This window comes from Dipodomys ordii, unplaced genomic scaffold (assembly GCF_000151885.1).
Source record: "Dipodomys ordii isolate 6190 unplaced genomic scaffold, Dord_2.0 Scaffold34, whole genome shotgun sequence".
Classification (NCBI taxonomy): domain Eukaryota; kingdom Metazoa; phylum Chordata; class Mammalia; order Rodentia; family Heteromyidae; genus Dipodomys; species Dipodomys ordii.
The window spans coordinates 8,835,792-8,843,894 of record NW_012267250.1 but is presented as its reverse complement, the minus strand read 5'-3'; positions in this window follow the sequence as shown (position 1 = coordinate 8,843,894).

Here is an 8,103-nt window from a genome sequence, read left to right as displayed (position 1 = left end):
TTTCACTAGAAATTACTCATGTGAAGTCATATCTATTTTCTTTCTGTTGACTTGTCTATGCTAGTGAGTTCTTATAATACCAATTACACAGATGTATTATCTTTGTCATACATTTGATGAAATCTAGAACAATAATAGGACTTTCATTAACTTTCCTGCTTTGTAAGTAGTACTTAGTGCCAGGAGCTGGTGGATCAATTCTATAATCCTGGCTATTCAGAGTCTGAGATATGGAGTATTGTGGTCAAGATCACCAGGGCAGAAAAGTCTGTGAGTCTTAGTTTCTAAAATAATCAGCAAAAAGTAGGACTGGAGGCATGGCTCAAGTGGTAGACCTGGAGTAGTGGTACCATTACCAGTGGCAGGGCAAATGAGAGCAACTAAGTTTAAACCCCAGTACTGCATCCCTCCCCACCCCCACCCAAAGGTAGCACTTAGCATTTTTCCCTATGGCTATGTAAATCATTTAAAGAAAAAGCAAAATATTAAAACTGACAGGATTGTTTTTGAAATTCAATGATGTAGTATTTGTATATAAACTTCATAATTTTCATTTTTCTCTTAATTTGGTTTATATTTGATAGGCATTTCTGCCTCGTTTGCTTTTCAGAGTCCATGTTTAGCACTGATTGTTTGGGACCATGCTCACATTTCAGGAAAGAGTTACTCAAAGCATTTTGGCTGAGCTGTCTTTACCAGTTGTGCTCCACAGGAAGTAGGGTTGCAGGTTGGGCCACTGTCACTACCTGGGGTTTGCGTATGCACTGATGATCATGGAAAACGTTCTGTATCCTGTTTTAGTTTCCATTCTCCCTTGGCATGCATTGTAGAAAGGTGGAAAGTAAACTATTTTAAATCAAACTCTGCACCAGTGGCTGGGAGTGCCGGATTCTTTCATCTCTTCAGTTCAACAAGCATGTGCTGAGTCAGGCTGGCCCATCATTGGTTTACAAGACAAGCAGGGTGAATACATGTGATATGGCATGCTGAACTAACTGTCCTGCTTACCCTTTCCCTTAGACCTCTTTGACAGACTAATGAAGCCTAGGAACCCCTTCTGGGAAGGAAAGATTTGAACATACCAAATGAAATGAAATAAGCAATGTGACTTTTATTGAAATAGCTAGCAAGAATTTAAAAATTGTGCTAAGGCAATTGGTATATTTACTAATGCTTTTTACTTAGCAGAAGGTCTAATATTGACTCTCAGGTTTAACTTAAGCCATGCTATGGGGGGTATTTGTATAGATGTAATGTTATAGGAAAGTATTATTTCTGGTGGTGATGATACCATGGATTTTCTAGCCTGTCTATATATGTAGTAGAAGAAAATACTTAAATGTCAATGAAAATAAACATGTTTTCTGCCCATTCAGTTTTATTCATGGCAGGTTCATGTCCGTTTAAGAAAATGCTCCTCACTGGTACCAAAGGTAAATTATAACATTAATACATCATTATGATACATTATCATCAGACAATAGACCCTCATGGATAATAAATCCTTTGAGGGTGTTCCAGTTGACATGTGTAGTTCAAAGTGTAGTAAGCAGGCAGTTTCACAGAGACAAATGAGTTTCAAAGATGTATATTTTCCATGTGGCCTAATTTTCAACAACATAGAATGGTAACTCTTTTCAGAAGACGCCAAGTAGCTGGGCTGTTTGCCAGGTTTCCATTACATTATCAAGGGAGAATAAGAAACCAAGCTGTAGTTTAAGTGGAGAAATTTCATCCAAACAGTCTGTGAGAGGCCAAGGGGAAATGCCTAGCTCATTAGTGAATAATGCCAGTAAACATTCAGAAAATCTGTATAAGTAATAGCACTAATTTTGTGGCTGTCACTGAAAAACAAATGAGTTAATACATAGGGAACATCAAATGTCAGGCCTAAGATATATGGAGTCAAGCCTGTAATAATACTATGTTGACTATTCCACTGTAAGATATATATATATATATATGTATATACATATATATATGTATATATATGTGTATATATATGTATATATATATGTATCTAGCAGGGATATACAGGGCATATATATATATATATATATATATATATCCCTATAGCATCTAATCTATCCATATTTGAAGGGAGATTTGATGCATGCACAAGTATGTACACACACGTAGTCTTATTAATAAAAAATCATTACACACTGTACTTCACCCTGAGTCTATAAAGATAATATCTGCTTGCGATCGTTCCATCCAGTTGCCTTGTTGTTTTTTTAAATAAACTTGTTTTAGAAAATTTTAGTCTTCCTGGGGCTGGGAAGGTAGCTCAGTGGTAGAGTGCTTGCCTTGCATGCATGAGGCTCTGGGTTCAATTCCTCAGTACTACATAAGCAGAAAAATCCAGAAGTGGCATTGTGGCTCAATTGGTAGAGCACTAGCCTGGAGCTGAAGAGCTCGGGGACAGAGCCCAGGCCCAGAGTTCTGGCCCCATGACTGGCAAAAAAAAAAAAAAGAAAGAAAAAAGAAAATTTTAGTCTTCCTAAGAAGGTGGTAAGATAATATAAGATTGTTTAGGCTCCACACCCAAATTTTTTATCATCATATTTTACATTATGATGTCATATTTATTAAAACTAAGGAATCAGCTGTGTTCCATACTCTTTTCAGATTTCATTTGATTCCCCATAGTATATTTTTGTTGTTGTTCTAGGGCACAAATGACATTTAGTCATGGTGACTCCCATGCCTTCTATGGTCTCTTCTACTCAGTTTCATGTGTTTTCTTTGTTTTTGACAACTTTGGTGGTCTTGAGAAAGTCGGGGTAGGTTTATATTGAATGCCCCTCAATTTGAGTTTATCTGATATTTGTCTCATGGTATCCCTGGGGTGATGGGCTCTGGGGAACCTTGACTACAGAGATGAAGTGCCATTCTCACCATGTTGATTCAAAAAGTAGCTACAATCAATATGGCTTATCCTTGGAAAGGACAACTTTGGTCACCTGAACAAAGCAGTTTTTACAATGTCAAGTTATTTCCCCCCCTTTACATCTGTGTGTGCGTGTGTGTGTGTGTGTGTGTGTGTGTGTGTGTGTGTGTGTGTGTTTTGATTGAGCTGAGGACAAATTACTAAGTACAGCCCACACTCAAGGGATGGGAAGTTGAGTTCTACTTCCTTGTGTTGTGGGGGCTGTATGTCTGTGTGTTTTAATAATCTACATAGCACAATAGTCTATTTTTGACTTCCATTGATTTTCTCTAGAATAAAAATCAGATCTAGAGGTCTAAAACATGCATCTAAAAGAGAAGCATCTAAAAGCTTCTCTTTCTAAATATATTTCTTCCTTTCTTTCTTTTTCTTCTGGTCAGTTGTGGGGGTCGAACTCAAGGCTTGGATCCTGTCCCTGGGCTTTTTTTTTTTAGTCCGGTCGTGGGCTTGAACTCTGGGCCTAGGCCAGAGTTTGAGCTCTTCAGCTCAAAGCTAGAGCTCTACCACTTGAGCCACAGCGCCACTTCCAGCTTTTTTTTTCTGCTTATGTGGTGTTGAGGAATCGAACCCAAGGCCTCATGCATGCAAGGCAAGTGTTCTATCACTGAGCCACCTTCCCAGCCCCTGTCCCTGAGTTTTTTTTTGCTCAAAGCTAGTGCTTTACCACTTTGAGCCACAGCACTACCTCTGGTTTTCTGGTGGTTAATTGGAGATAAGACTCTTAAGGACTTTCCTGCTCTGACTGGCTTTGAACTGTGATCCTGAAATCTTAGCTTCCTGAGTAGCTAGGATTATAAACATAAGCCACTGGTGCCCAGATTAAATATATTTCTTATTTTGAGATCTCTGTTTTTCTGTCTAGAGATATATTCTTGTTTGTGTTTAAATGTGTTTAATCATTCTTTGTTTAGGTGGCTGAATTCAAGCTAAATAATGTGCTTTGTTAATAGTCATAGAATGTAATTGTTAAACTATTTACTTCATCAAGTGATAAAATTAGCAGTCTTTTGGAAATAATTAACGTCTAGGGATGCTGTTATTTTACAACATGAGAACACAGACTTCCATATGTGGTCACCTATTTTAGAGCTTCATATTCAATTAAAATGTTATTTAGCTTCTACAATGTTCTGACCATGTTTGGTTGTGAGGAAGATCAATCAGTTGCCTATTGGGAAGGCTTCCATGTTACCGGTGGGAAATATAGAGAATAAGCTCATTTAAAATGAATGGAAACAGTCACTTTAGAAAGTGGTAAGTACTTTGAGGTGATAGCCAGGGAGACTTGCTCACAAATGGCTTGGTTGTGATGGCTACTCAGGGCTATTCTACTTTTGTAGCAGAAATATCTTGCAGGCTGCAGGCAGTCTCACTACAGGAAGACAGACATGAATCTGGGAAAAGAACATCCCAGCAAAATCTAGAGTTTAGGAATACGAATAATGAGTTCCAGGAATAAAGATGGAACTGGAGTGGTATAGATCAGGATGGAAATGCAAGAAGGAGGTACAGGAGTAGGCAGGGCCTGCGCCATGTAAAGTTTCCCAGGCAAAACTGACTTTTATTGAGCATGTCTGGGTGACTGTATGAAGGGGAGTGACTTGGTTTTCACGTGTATTTTAAAAGAACCTTCTACTGTTATATGAAAGATGAATTGGAGGAGAAAGAAGAGGAAATGGGAATGATGGTTAGAACAGTTGATTTTTGTATTATAAAAACAAGCATTTGCTAAGGAATATTTAACTGTTTAACATTTAATAAGCACCACATATGAATACCACCAAAATAAAGGCTGTAGTTGGTACACTGTCTATAAGTTGTACCTGTTGCATAGGGTAGCTAGAGTTGTATTTTCTATGACGTTGATGAGAGTTAACTTAGATTCTTAAAATGTACCCAGTTTTATTGGATCATTTTTTAAGATAAAATGCTATTAGATGAAATAAATTTCTCCATCAGTATCTAACTTAGCTTCACACAAAGAATTCTGCCTAGATTCATCACTAGGAATCACATTAGTTCTACATTTTAAATATTCTATATTATTTCCTCACTGAAAGTATCAAGAATATTTTACTGAGTGAAGGCCAAAAATAGAAACCAAGCCCTGGGAACTACTTTAGATATAAACTTTAAAAATTACAAAAATAAAAAAGTTATATGGAAAACTGCTTTAATCTTCATAAGAAAAGAATGCCTCATTATTCTCAAGAGCAAGTTGTGGTACATGCCTAGTGTGATGCATACATAATCCAAGTAGGAAGACCACAAGTTCAAAGCCAACATGGATAATGCTACTGATACCCCAACTCTAAAAAGTAAAAGTAAGATGGCTGGGGACTTGTCTCAAGTGGTAGAACAGTTGTCTAGCATGTGTGAGGCCATGAAAATGAAGAGAGAGAAGGGAAGGATGGGAGGAAGGGAAGGAAGAAGTGAGGGGGGGAGGAGGGAGGGAAGAAGGAGGGAGGAAGGAAATGGTTGTAGTTCCCAAAGCTCAAGGAGATTTAGTTGTCAAAGTAGTGAGAAAAACAACAACAATGGTAAAAACTGAATGTTGCCCTTCTAACAAGTTTTTCCCTTGTTTATATTTACTTTCACAAGGAGATGGATAGTGTAGTGATGATAGACAGACACAAAAAGATAATGATGTAATCTATTCTGAAAGAATAGAACTGTAGTTTGAGAATGAAAGTCCTACTCACATGCTGAAGAATGAATAACAACAAACAAGTTCATAGAGTGGGAAAAACAAAGTCCAGTCATGAGAGGACATTCATGGAACTTGGTATTTCCAGCTGATTCTCCAATGTTTGTAGAATTTACACAGGCAGAAATTAACCAGAAGTGGGCAGCTTGGAGGGAAACAATGAGGATGGGAAATGACAGAACATATTCTGGCTCTGTCTGTTATAGCCAGGAATTGTGGCCAACTCTTTACAGCTCTCTGAGTAGTTTACAGCATGACCTGTCGGAGAAGTTGCTGAGCAAGTACAATTGCTTGAATAGATAATGTGTTTGTAGGTTAAAAGTATACAGATAGCTAATGTTTATTGCACATAATAAGTGACACAGTCACATAAACTACATTCAAAATATAACCTCTTGGCAGTCTGTTTTATTCGCTGTACATCTTGTTTGTGGTCCCTAATTTGAGTGCTACCATCAGAAGGGGAAAGGACATGTTTGATGGCAGAAAGAACACAGAATTTCTCTGGATGAATTTTGCTACACATCTTAAAGAGGAGAGTTTTGATTTTGGTCCCTCTGGTCTACTAAGTTTGTAAAGGAACAGTTGGCTTAAGGTTTCTATTTTTATATATTTGGGGGATTACTTGAGTGGAGGGAAATGTTTAAAATGTTAATGAATATATGGAAATAGCTTCATTTGTTTAAACTAGGAAAATTCCATATTCAGAGTCAATCTTTTTATGTGATATAGAATGAATGTTTTATATAAATAGTCTTTTTTTTAGAATTTAGTGGCTTAAAACACTTGTTTTTTTTTAATAGAGATAAGGAATTTTAAAGTTTTGAGTTTTTAGTTTGCCTATTGGGGTCTGTAAGGAACAATCTGTAATATGTCTGTTGTCTGGAAGCTTATTTTAGTTATTAAGAATTTAATAGACACAAGTATTCTGTTTTAAGGTCAGAATTTCATATTCAGATTGGATTTCTTTTTGTGTTACTGTTTGTTTGTTTTTTGGTGGTTGTGGGGCTTGAACTCTGGGCCTGGGCACTGTTCCTCCGCTCCTCAGCTCAAGGCTAGTGCTCTACTACTTGATCCACAATGCCACTTCCAGTTTTCTGGTGGTTTATTAGAGATTAAAGTTTCACAGACTTTCATGCCTTGGCTTGCTTTGAATCATGATCTCAAATCTCAGCCTCCCGAGTAGCTAGGATTACAGATGTGAGCCACTGGCATCTGCCTACATATTCTTTCTGAATTTCATTTCATCTACCAGGTTAGTGTGGAAACTAATCTTCCCGAGTCCTGGGGATTACAGGCACTGGTTGATTTTTGTTGTTGTTGGTACTAGGGTTTAAACACTGGGCTTTGTGCTTACTATACAGATGTGTTGCCTGACATGCCTCTAGCCATTTTTGCTTTGGTTATTTTTGACCTTAGGGTCTCACTTTTTTTCTCCATCTGTCCTGGAGCATGATCCTACTATTTTATGTTTCCCAGTATAGCTCTAATGACAGATGTGTATTTCTATACCCATCTATTGGTTAAGCTAGGGTCTCACAAACTTTTTTTTTTCTGGGCTGGCTTTTAACCACAGTCCTCCCAACCTTTTCTCTGTTTCTAGAATAGCTAGGATTGTAGCTGTGAGCTGTCAGTGCTTGGCTTTTACTTTTTTCTAGCTCTGGGAATGAAATGCAGGGTCCTGCACATTCTAGATGTTTTAATACTAAGGTATATCTCTACCTAGCCCTTTTGTTTTTAAAATTTAACTAGTCTTACATAACTTACTTCAAAAAGTAAGCTAGATTAACTCAAAGTAGAACATGTCAAACATCCTATTGACTTTATGTTAAGATCCTTAGAATATCCAATGGGGGAAATGTTAGGTTTTAAAGAAGAGGTTGCCAAATAAGAACCACACCACGCATGTGGCACTCAGGTAAGGGGTAGGTTTATTCATCGTTCTGGCTGGCACCAGGCCATGTTAGCACTCCACCCGGCTGGGGAAGACCTGGGAAAGAGAGCGTCTGACCCTAGGCTAGGCCTTACCTAGGGTAGGTGTGGGGGAAAGTTGTGGCCACATTGAATCCAGATGTGACCTCTTCCAGGTGTGCCAGTTGCCTAGGTAATGCAGGTACTTGGCAGAGACTTTGCTGCTAGGAGGGTGCTTGCCATCCAGGAGAGGACCTTACATTCCAGCCTTTTAATAACCATGAAATAGGGCCCGGAGTCTCTCTGGCTACTTCCTGCTGACAAGGGGCATTGACATTAAGGGTAAAAGGCGGGAATGTGGTCCCCTCCCAGAGAAGGCAGCATGCAGCAGCTGTCCCTTGGTAGGCGTGAGGCCTTAGATGAAGTCTGGAGGAGGCAAGTCTCTTTGATGAAGTCTGGAGAAAGTCTCATGAAGCATTGATGGACTGAAAAAAAAAACAAAACAAACACTAGAGAGCAAATAAATGGCAAG